This window comes from Leptodactylus fuscus, chromosome 1 (assembly GCF_031893055.1).
Source record: "Leptodactylus fuscus isolate aLepFus1 chromosome 1, aLepFus1.hap2, whole genome shotgun sequence".
Classification (NCBI taxonomy): domain Eukaryota; kingdom Metazoa; phylum Chordata; class Amphibia; order Anura; family Leptodactylidae; genus Leptodactylus; species Leptodactylus fuscus.
The window spans coordinates 186752490-186765558 of NC_134265.1; positions in this window are offsets into that span (position 1 = coordinate 186752490).

Here is a 13069-nt window from a genome sequence, read left to right on the forward strand (position 1 = left end):
GAGGCAGTGGCAGAGGCAGTGGCAGTGGCGTGAACGGCAGGCGGCCTTTGTCCTGCCGTTGCTGCCTGCCACTGATTCCAGTGCTTGGATTCCAAATGACGGCGCATTGAAGTGGTGGACAGGTTGCTCTTCTCAGAGCCCCTAATCAATTTCGAGAGGCAAATTGTGCAGACAACACTATATCTGTCCTCGGCGCATTCCTTGAAAAAACTCCACACCTTCGAGAAACGTGCCCTCGAGGTGGGAGTTTTTCGGGGCTGGGTACGAACTGGAACATCTTGGGAGATTCCGGGTGTGGCCTGGCTTCGCCTAAGCTGCTGACCTCTGCCTCTGCCTCTAGCTACCCTTTTTGGTGCTGCACCTGCCTCAACATCCACACTACTTTCCCCGCTTGACATCCCCCCTGTCCAGGTCGGGTCAGTGTCCTCATCATCCACCACTTCCTCTTCCAACTCCTGTCTCATCTCCTCCTCCCGCACAATGCGCCGGTCAACTGGATGCCCTGACGGCAACTGCGTCACATCATCGTCGATGAGGGTGGGTTGCTGGTCATCCACCACCAAATCGAACGGAGATGGAGGAGACTCTAGTGTTTGAGCATCTGGACACAGATGCTCCTCTGTTAGGTTTGTGGAATCGTGACGTGGAGAGGCAGGTTGAGGGACAATGAAAGGAGCGGAGAACAGCTCTGGGGAGCAGGGACAGTTTGGGTTATTGTTCTGTAAAGCTTCGGAATTTTGGGAGGAAGGAAGACAAGACTGTTGGGTAATAGGAGGAGAGGAGGCAGAGTCTGACTGGCTGCTGGACAATGTGCTGTAAGCGTTCTCTGACAGCCATTGCAAGACCTGTTCCTGGTTCTCGGGCCTACTAAGGTTTGTACCCTGCAGTTTAGTTAATGTGGCAAGCAACCCTGGCACTGTGGAGTGGCGCAATGCTTGCTGCCCCACAGGAGTAGGCACGGGACGCCCTGTGGCTTCACTGCTACCTTGCTCCCCAGAACCATTCCCCCGACCTCGCCCACGGCCTCGTCCACGTCCCTTTCCGGGAGCCTTGCGCATTTTGAATTCCTAGTTAGAAATTGGCACTGTATACCAGTAGTAAAAATTGTGGGTGCACGTAACCCCAATATATTCTTTGAATTCCCAGTCAGACACTGGCACTATATGGCAGTAGCAAGAAATGAGGGTATTTATAACCCCAATATATTCTTTGAATTCCCAGTCAGACAATGGCACTGTATACCAGTAGTAAAAATTGTGGGTGCACGTAACCCCAATATATTCTTTGAATTACCAGTCAGAAACTGGCACTATATGGCAGTAGCAAGAAATGAGGGTATTTGTATTCCCAATATACTCTTTGAATTCCCAGTCAGACAATGGCACTGTATACCAGTAGTAAAAATTGTGGGTGCACGTAACCCCAATATATTCTTTGAATTACCAGTCAGAAACTGGCACTATATGGCAGTAGCAAGAAATGAGGGTATTTATAACCCCAATATATTCTTTGAATTCCCAGTCAGACAATGGCACTGTATACCAGTAGTAAAAATTGTGGGTGCACGTAACCCCAATATATTCTTTGAATTCCCAGTCAGAAACTGGCACTATATGGCAGTAGCAAGAAATGAGGGTATTTGTATTCCCAATATACTCTTTGAATTCCCAGTCAGACAATGGCACTGTATACCAGTAGTAAAAATTGTGGGTGCACGTAACCCCAATATATTCTTTGAATTCCCAGTCAGAAACTGGCACTATATGGCAGTAGCAAGAAATGAGGGTATTTATAACCCCAATATATTCTTTGAATTCCCAGTCAGACAATGGCACTGTATACCAGTAGTAAAAATTGTGGGTGCACGTAACCCCAATATATTCTTTGAATTACCAGTCAGAAACTGGCACTATATGGCAGTAGCAAGAAATGAGGGTATTTATAACCCCAATATATTCTTTGAATTCCCAGTCAGACAATGGCACTGTATACCAGTAGTAAAAATTGTGGGTGCACGTAACCCCAATATATTCTTTGAATTACCAGTCAGAAACTGGCACTATATGGCAGTAGCAAGAAATGAGGGTATTTGTATTCCCAATATACTCTTTGAATTCCCAGTCAGACAATGGCACTGTATACCAGTAGTAAAAATTGTGGGTGCACGTAACCCCAATATATTCTTTGAATTACCAGTCAGAAACTGGCACTATATGGCAGTAGCAAGAAATGAGGGTATTTATAACCCCAATATATTCTTTGAATTCCCAGTCAGACAATGGCACTGTATACCAGTAGTAAAAATTGTGGGTGCACGTAACCCCAATATATTCTTTGAATTACCAGTCAGAAACTGGCACTATATGGCAGTAGCAAGAAATGAGGGTATTTGTATTCCCAATATACTCTTTGAATTCCCAGTCAGACAATGGCACTGTATACCAGTAGTAAAAATTGTGGGTGCACGTAACCCCAATATATTCTTTGAATTACCAGTCAGAAACTGGCACTATATGGCAGTAGCAAGAAATGAGGGTATTTATAACCCCAATATATTCTTTGAATTCCCAGTCAGACAATGGCACTGTATACCAGTAGTAAAAATTGTGGGTGCACGTAACCCCAATATATTCTTTGAATTCCCAGTCAGAAACTGGCACTATATGGCAGTAGCAAGAAATGAGGGTATTTGTATTCCCAATATACTCTTTGAATTCCCAGTCAAACAATGGCACTGTATACCAGTAGTAAAAATTGTGGGTGCACGTAACCCCAATATATTCTTTGAATTACCAGTCAGAAACTGGCACTATATGGCAGTAGCAAGAAATGAGGGTATTTATAACCCCAATATATTCTTTGAATTCCCAGTCAGACAATGGCACTGTATACCAGTAGTAAAAATTGTGGGTGCACGTAACCCCAATATATTCTTTGAATTACCAGTCAGAAACTGGCACTATATGGCAGTAGCAAGAAATGAGGGTATTTGTATTCCCAATATACTCTTTGAATTCCCAGTCAGACAATGGCACTGTATACCAGTAGTAAAAATTGTGGGTGCACGTAACCCCAATATATTCTTTGAATTACCAGTCAGAAACTGGCACTATATGGCAGTAGCAAGAAATGAGGGTATTTATAACCCCAATATATTCTTTGAATTCCCAGTCAGACAATGGCACTGTATACCAGTAGTAAAAATTGTGGGTGCACGTAACCCCAATATATTCTTTGAATTCCCAGTCAGACACTGGCACTATATGGCAGTAGCAAGAAATGAGGGTATTTGTATTCCCAATATATTCTTTGAATTCCCAGTCAGACAATGGCACTGTATACCAGTAGTAAAAATTGTGGGTGCACGTAACCCCAATATATTCTTTGAATTACCAGTCAGACACTGGCACTATATGGCAGTAGCAAGAAATGAGGGTATTTGTATTCCCAATATATTCTTTGAATTCCCAGTCAGACAATGGCACTGTATACCAGTAGTAAAAATTGTGGGTGCACGTAACCCCAATATATTCTTTGAATTCCCAGTCAGACACTGGCACTATATGGCAGTAGCAAGAAATGAGGGTATTTGTATTCCCAATATATTCTTTGAATTCCCAGTCAGACAATGGCACTGTATACCAGTAGTAAAAATTGTGGGTGCACGTAACCCCAATATATTCTTTGAATTCCCAGTCAGACACTGGCACTATATGGCAGTAGCAAGAAATGAGGGTATTTGTATTCCCAATATATTCTTTGAATTCCCAGTCAGACAATGGCACTGTATACCAGTAGTAAAAATTGTGGGTGTATATAGCCCCAATTCTATTGCTAGGGGACTTGCAGGGTATTTCTGGGGTGAAGGTGGGGGGGCACACCGTTGGAACGGGTATCGGGGTATATATCGGGTATACGGGAATACACTGACAGTGTATTCCATTCAGGATCCTGGGAAAGCTGGGTTGCGGCGATTGAGCCCGTCAGTGCCACGTTACACTGACAAGCTTCTCCCTGGAATTTAGCTCTTACAAGAGCTGTTGGTTGTCTTCTCCTTCCTATCCTAGCCTGTCCCTGCCTACCCAGAATCTAAGCCCTAGCTAGCTGGACGGAAACCTCCGTCCTCGGTGAATTGCAAGCTCAGAATGACGCGAACCTGGGCGGCGCTGTTCTTTTAAATTAGAGGTCACATGTTTTCGGCAGCCAATGGGTTTTGCCTACTTTTTTCAACGTCACCGGTGTCGTAGTTCCTGTCCCACCTACCCTGCGCTGTTATTGGAGCAAAAAAGGCGCCAGGGAAGGTGGGAGGGGAATCGAGTAATGGCGCACTTTACCACGCGGTGTTCGATTCGATTCGAACATGCCGAACAGCCTAATATCCGATCGAACATGAGTTCGATAGAACACTGTTCGCTCATCTCTATACTCGATCAAGTACGAGTATTTCGAATACCGTAGTATTCGATCGAATACCTACTCGTTCGAATACTACTCGCTCATCTCTAGTTACCACCCTAAGCTCTATAATTGCATAACATGTTTACAAAGGAAAAAGGAGTGGATCTGCTAATCTTGTCTAAGATATAAAGAGTAGAAATGTATGATAGACAGTGTAAATATGGGCCAGATTTATCACAGTGGGTTATGCTGAATGATAGAATAAACAATATAAAGATAAGCCAAATTTAAGTTTACTTTGAGCCAGAATGTTGCTCCAGATATTGGGCCCCTTTACTGAAAAAAAAAATATCACATTGCAAAAGCACAGCGTTCGTGTTGGAAAAAAACAGTGTTTTACAGTACCTGCAAAATTGGCTAATCCCATCTGCACATTGCAGAAAAAAATCCACCAGGGAAGAGTGGATAAACTGCCTTTTCAAAAACACAGAATGTCAATTATACCTACGGAAACGCTGGCGTTTTCTGCACAGGTATAATAGGGGCAGAAAGTCTGCGAATGAAAACTCTGCCGACTTTCTATGAAAAACGATGCAATGTGTTTCCACCGCGTTTTTTCCATAGCGTCTTTTTGCTATGGCTCCCTACGTGGGGCCTTACCCTAAAACACGTAATAACAGTAGTGCAAGACATATACTGTAGTTTTTTGCTGCAAGACAAGATTCCTCTGAATTTTGATGTGTTAATCTGCCCCAATGTTTATTATGTGAAATTACTTCATGGTGAATATATAACATGGTTTGTTTCATCGTAGAGTAACCAGACGGCATTGATTATCTAGTTTTTAGCATAGCTTTTCTAGTAAAATATAAACATTGTGCAATTATTGTTTCCCTAGTGACAAATTTATAGGTAAAGCGGGCAATATACAGATACATTTTAATTGAAAGATTTATATATTTTATCATTTATTCCCTGCGTGAGATGGGATTGTGACTATAAGGGGTTAATTTACTCACTCACATTTCACTTAGGTAACATATTGAGGAATCATAGCATCGTTCACACAGCACAGATATACACTGTCACCACTTATTGAATATAGGCGATTAGTCCCGAACTCATAAACACACTACTTCCCAGCCATCAAAGGGCAAAACACTGCATGAAAGGATATGGATTATTTCAAGCATACAAGTATCAAACTTATTGAAGTTTTAAGCTTTAATAGAAAATGTGCAGTGCTTAAAGTACAAAGAGCAAACAAAATAACATTATATGCGAAACAAGCAAGACAATTATAAAATAAAAGGGAGAAATAACAGAAAGACAGAAACAATTATACTCCATATAGTCTCCACTGCTTCCTTTAGTGTAGGAAGAACAATGGACCCACAGATCTGGCCCCAACCATGTGAATCAAGTCTTATATCCGTAGTACTGGGCTCAGATATGTAGAGCTGCCCACAGCTTATTAGTCAAATGTGATATTAATGATTGGACTGCCATGCAATAAAGGGGATGTATCATGTATATTACATTGTCATATTTTACTTGACAGCGAAAGTACTATTTGTCCATAATTATATAGGGAATTGTAAGGGAATGCAGCTAAAAATGTAAAGAGTAAAATGATATTTGTATTATAGTTACTATTCTTTTTCTTTATTAGTTGTATTTGTTCTATAATGTATCTCAATGGAGCATCCTTTTTTCACTTGTGTCAATTTCTACACGTATGAAACTTAATATTTTTCCCAGGGCAACTTGACCAAAGAATTGTTAACCTTTTTATCTTTCATCATATTATTCTTCCTTATTCCTTCATGTCTTTTATCTCTGCCTAAGAATTCAAATGACTGTGCTGAATATAAATATTCTTAGATTCAGAAATGACTGACATAGACTGCACCATGGGGATATGAAATAAAGCTGTCATTCTCATTTGTAATAATTATATTTTCAGCTCAATGATTTTATAATGAACATTTCACATCTCACCTTTGGTTTCTTCTTTGTTACAGAAAGAGACATTTAAAATTGAAAGCCAAATCTCTAGCAAGGTTATACTGTTCTTGTGAAGGGTTATTGACCATTAATAGCACATTGCTAGTACCAAACTTTCTCAGCCAAACTGAGAAAGAGCAAATGTTTCACCAGCAAAATATTGTTGTTTTTCACTGTGTGATATAAATAATCTAGACTATATACTTATGTTCTAAAAGTCATCAATTCACTCTAATAATGTTACTAATAAACTGAATAAAATGAATGCCTATCATTACAGCAGCATTATATTATGGGACGAGAAAGGTGAACCTCTCAAAATTCGTTTTATAGAAAAATTCATTTGTTTTGATGTCTTGTAAGTGCTGCAGGCTTGTTCTTATTTGGGAGACAAAATTTGTGTCTGTGTGCCTAGTTGAGGAAGTGATGAAGAAGAAGTGGCTTTCCAAAACAAAAAGCCATCAAAACGTGTCCCTTAATGGCAGCAGAGGTAAAAATCAATATGGTTTCAGTTTTTTGATGACAAGACTGTGGCACCAACAATATGGTATAGTGGAATGTGATGGACCAGGCTGCAAGATATGTCTGGCTGAGTGGTGGCATTGGTGGGAGCTGTGGCAACTTGAGTTGTGTACGGCATGGAATAATGTAATAGACCGGGCCACAAGAGATAAAGCTAAGACCCCATGTTGCAAAAGTACAGCGTTTTTTCCTGTTGTGGAAAATCTGCTCAATCCACTCCTGACATTAAATAAAAAAAACTACAACAAAAACAGCTGCGTTTCTGCAACATGGGGCCTTTGTTCTGAGACTGACCACAAAGTATTTTAGGCTGAGACCTCATGTTGCGGAAATGCAGCTTTTTTTGGTGAAGATTTAGCTCTTTTTTTCGAGCCAAAGCCAGGAGAGGATTGCGCAAAAGGTAGAAGCATTAGAGCTTCCTATATATTTCTCATTCCTTTTGTACCCACACTTGACTTTGGCTCAAAAAAAAAAAAAAAAAAAAAAAAAAAAAGGAAGCAAAATCTCCAACAAAAAAGCTGCATTTCTGCAATGTGGAGCCCGAGCTTAAAACACGATATGGACAGTCACAGATCAAAGCACTCTATTGCAAAACAGTCTTTGTATATTAGCAATGAAATGCTAAACATCCTAAGTCTGATTTGTTCTAGCAGGCTAGCTTATACTATATTCATACAACAGTGAGTACTGGCCAAGAGACGTCCGTTTTTACCACCTGTCACCCAAAACCAACCCCAGTAACTTAAAAATTTTTCAATATGCTAATCACTTATATAAAGTTGATTTATTCACCATACAGCTTTACTGAAATTCCATGCATGCATACTTGATTGACTGTTGCTTAATTTTCCTGAAATTTGCGCAGAATACGTAAAAAGGCCAGGAAACAAACACTTGGGCAGACAGTGCTCGTGCCAGAAGAGCGCAATGCTACCAGGTGCTTCACCACGGGGCATGAGCTAGTTTTCAGGAAAACTCTGTAGTGACAGGGACATCTATCAAACCACAGGGGACATGAAGAGCTTGAGTTTATAGGTTGAGGCTCTACCCCTGTGACTTTATACAAGTAATTAGCATATTGAATAAAATGTCATTTTCCACGCAATGCATCAAGGTTGGGCCCTAAGGAGATAGTTTTCACACTCTCCAGCTGCTTTGTAAGGTACTAGGGCTAGTTTAAGGTGTGAACTCCTGCTGACGGTTTGCTTTTAAGGGTACTCTTTAAGGCTAGGGCCCTACGTAGCGTAAATGCTGCAGTTTGGCCATGGCGGAAACACCACAGAAAAAAAATTGTGGCGGAATTCCATCCACACATTGGATGGAAACCTCTGAGAAAAGTGCTGTGGAAAAAAACTGCAGTGCATTGCCACCGCAGTGATTTTTTGCTTTGGTACACTACGCGGGGCTTTAGCTTACATTTTGCAGAGTTTTCCTCTGTGGACTTTCTGCCCCTTTTCCACCTATACGCCAGCATTTCCGTAGATATAATTGACATGCTGGGAGTTTCAAAAATGCAAGCTTTTTGAAAATGCAGCTTTGGCGCTTCTCAGCTTTTCCGATTTTTTTCTGCACCGATGGTGTTAGCAAGAAATCTGCAACAAAAAAAGCTGCAATTCTGCAACCTAGGGCCTCATCCTAAAGTTGCAGCACTATTATTTTGGTAGTGGCTGGCATTACAACTCATTACTGCACAGCACCTTTGAAGAGAATTGAGACTGAGGTATGATACTAGGAACAGTCACTACCAAAAGTACTGATGTGTACCTGGTAAACAATAAAAGAGACACAATGTTCACTGGACCATGATGGCCTCTTCGATCCACTGATCGGTCAACATGAGCATATTATATTGTAGCAACACAATACTAAACAATATTCCCTTAAAGCTACATTGCATTGGACATCTTGGTGTTCATAAGATGTTGGGGCAATATCAGGATGAAGTAGATATATGAGCAAGTATGTTTGACTGTATATAAAAGCTTTATTAATAAACAAAAGTTGAAAAACTAATAGAAAATGTATTCATGATAAATGCAAAACTAAAAATAATAATTTCTGCTTCCAAAAATTTTTTTGATTTGGCCAAATAACCCTTCGTGTACAGCGATTATAATGTAATAGACCTTTGGCATCCTGGCCATCAGTTGTATAAGGTACAGTAGCCTGCAGCCAATTCACTCTGTGTATCCTGATGTTTCTCCCACTGCTAACATGTATACACAAGGAGTTTCTAAGGATGAATTAGCTTTTTAACATGATAACTTTGGATTATCTGATACAGCGAGATGTGAGTTTATCTTTGCAATTTATATTTTCCATCTCTTATATATCGCTTTCTTAATATGGCATAAAATTCAACCTGCAATTGTCTTCGTCTTCCTGTTAACTATATATTTGAATCAGCGGGAACCTCTAAAATATGGCAATGGATGTAAGCTCCAGATATATGCATCTATATATTTATAATTGTACTAATCTGCCATTTACTCCCATTGAAAAAAATACTGTTATATGCTATATGTTTTTGCATACAGTGATAGTCAACAATTCTTTTCAATACAGTGTAGACAAAGGTATGCCAATGTATACTGGCCAAACATAAGACAAACAAAATCTTTTGCTCTATGTCTGGCTACCAAAGTCTATGGGCACATCATATAAGGACAGTTTTCCAACATACATACAATATATAATATACATATATGCAAATAGATATTGAAGAACATCCTTTTATTCACAGGTGCATCACATCAGTACACCATATACAAATGAGCAGGGTGGGATGTTGTCAGTGAAAAACAAATGAATGAAGTGCAATACTAGATCTTGTAATAAATAAATTCAGTAAAACCATTTTGAGCCAACAACTCAAATTTGTAGAGATAAAGAATATATCAAATGCAGAATGCCTAATGGAGGAAACAAACATGCAAGCACCCAAATAAAGATGAAAGTTTAAAATCTTGGATTTTATATGCTTTAACATATTACAAAGAACCCCCAATATGGCTTCCCTCTTCATTTCCCCCATTCACTGCTATCTTTGACGATACATGCTGAAACTTTATAGGTCAAAACCTGAGCTTTACAGCGTGGGAATACTCCAAAAATACCCATTTTAGTGTGGGGTATAGATAAAGCCCATCCCCTTTGTGAAATATTGGCATGTATGCTAGGCACCTCAGTGGTAAAAGGAAAATGTTTGTTTTGGTACCGTGTTAGCCAGTGGTTATAAAATATAAAAAAAACAAAAAAACTTTGCAAGTCTTCAGTAGGTGATACCTTTTTTAATGGCTAACTCATAATGATGACAGAATATGACGTTTCGAAGCTTCCTCTGAGCTTCTTCTTCAGATATAACTGAATATATCAGATATATCTGAAGAAGAAGCTCAGAGGAAGCTTCGAAATGTCATATTCTGTCATCATTATGAGTTAGCCATTAAAAAAGGTATCACCTACTGAAGACTTGCAAAGTTTTTTTGTTTTTTTTTATATTTTATAGGCACCTCAGTGTCAGATTGCACTGACTATGACATGGACTCTCTGCTACAGGGTGATGCTGGCAAGGTATAAGTGGAGAAAATCGGTCACTGAAAAAATTGGTCTTTAAAGGGAAACTGTTAGGGTAATTCAGGAAACTCAACCACCCACAGGTCCTTATGGATGGGGTTTAGTGTCCAAAATCATCTTGTTACAAAGCCATCAGTGGCAGCAATAAAAATAAAAAATCTTTAGAATCATCCTGTTGCTCTACTCCTTGTGCCAGCACAGTTCTACACTGAAGCCAGAGGAGTTCACTTCAGCTTCAGTGCGCATGCCCCATACCTCCGGCACATGTGCAATGAAGTTGGCGTGTCCTCGGCATCACTGAAGAACTGTCCAGGTGCCAGGAACACCAGAGATAAGTCCGATGAGCCTTATCGGACTTCTGTCTTTGTTAGTATAAAGGCTTATTTTTTAAAATGCAGGCATGGTGGATTAAAAAGAGGGACGTTTGGGACACTAAACCCCTGGTCAAGGACCGGTGGGGGGTTTAGTGACACAAATCAACCTGTCAGGTTCGCTTTAAGGAGGTCTTCTCAAAGAAGTAGTCTTCTGGAGAGGTTTCACTGTATTTGAGGCTGGTAGTGGATGATTTACATTTACCTATCTATATTACATTTACAGAGGCTGCATATATCCTATACCCTATTGAGCCGCTCTGTCCATTTTATTTTCAGTCTGCAAGAAACATTAATCCACTGGCAAAGGAACAAGATTCACCGTGGTAGGCAAGTGAGGCAAAACAAACTCTGACCTTATTATTATCAGCGACACATCAGAAGCTCTGAAGTCAACTGCTGTGGCAACTGAAGGGAAAAATCAGGCAAATTTAAGGAACAGAATAGCAGGCTGTGAAGCATATTGCATTGAACTTTGAGCTTAGTCGTATAGTTTGGAGTGCTGTGATTTCACTTTAGCAAATGTGTTTGAGCAAACGTTTTGTCTCATATTTTTATAAGACGCTCGTTTTGCATGGCAGGAAAGCATTAGGAAAATGTGGTATCTTCAAAGGCCCACATGTATTATTTGGCTGCTAGAAATCTTTACCTATTTTGCATTTTCCCACCTGAAACACAGCTCTCCTCTGCATTGATTTCCCTTATACATCAAGCATTTCTTTGTGAATAAAAAAGATCTTTTTGTTGCTTTCTTTATTTTAGGTTTGCAAGCGTTGCATAAAATATACCTTTGAAAAACAAATTGTATAAGATCTTATGAAATACGTGAAGGAAAGCAAGGTTAAATGATTCAGCTTTAACACTATTATATCACGGGTTAAAAGCAAATATAATTTGCACAATATGGCATGCCTTGGGAAAATTATTTCTATTTGATGTGACTGCTATTTGTTGCGTCATTTCTTCTTTTTTTTTTTTAATACCTTCAATGCTCATCATCATACTCACTGGGTAGACATCTTTTTTTTCACAAAAGGTAGGGATTGTGTAGGAATTGTCCATACTTGCCTTCATGGCCACTGTGGTCAAATTCTTTGTGTCTCCAAGGAATATAAAATAAAAGGGTTGTGCCATTAAAGACACTTAGCCAAAGTATAGGGTATAAGTGTCAAGATTAGGGTTGAGCGAATTTTTTATGTGGGATCGAGATCGGTGATCTTTTCCCACAATGTTTTGCTTAGCCTTCACACTGAGTATACGCTGTATACTCAGTGTGAAGGCTCCGCTGCAGTTCCATAGGAATGAATGGAAGCAGCCCGCACACAGCCTTAACCCCCTGTGCGCCGGCTGCCTCCATTCATTCGAATGGGAGGCTAAACTAAACATTTCTAGCAGCTACTTACTTCTAGATTCTAACAATTGTTAGATTCCATGCTGTATAGTGAATAGGATTGCTTTTAAAATCCGATCTCCGATTAATAAAAAATTCCCATTGACTTGCATTGGGATCGGAATTGGGATCGAGATCGGGTTCGAATGAAAAATGATCGGAAATCGGATTTTAAAATCGATCCTGAAAAGTCAAGATCGGCTCAACCCTAGTCAAGATGATTGTCTATAAATGATGGTAGTCTCATGTTGGAAGCTGAAGTGGATGGTGAGATATGGAGCCTGAAAGTCACAAGTTCAAAACATTGTTACCATTTTTTTCATCAGTGTATATGTGTACAAGGGACAAGGCCAATGGTCTATATGTAATGATCTTGAAGATCTCATGATTTATAGGACCTTAAAGCAGCACTGCATTAATACAGGCAAGATTCAGTAATGCAAATAACGGCATGGGCTCAAGAATTCTATAAATCATTGTATGTGAACACAGTTTACTTTGCAATCCACATATGCAGTTTAATGCTGTTTCATGCAAAGCAGCAATATATCAGAATAATCCATAAACACTACAGTCTTTTCTGGGCCAAAGCTATTTTAAAATAGACAGAGTAGAAAAGGAAATATGTTCTGTGGTCTTATGAATGAGAGTTTGGTATTCCTTATACAAACCACAGACACTGTTTCCTGATGACTAAAGAGGAGAAGGACCATCTAGCTTGTTCACACACAGTTCAGAAACTTGCAATTCTGATGGTATGATCTACATCACTGTGTATGGCAGAGCACTGACAAATCTTGAAAGA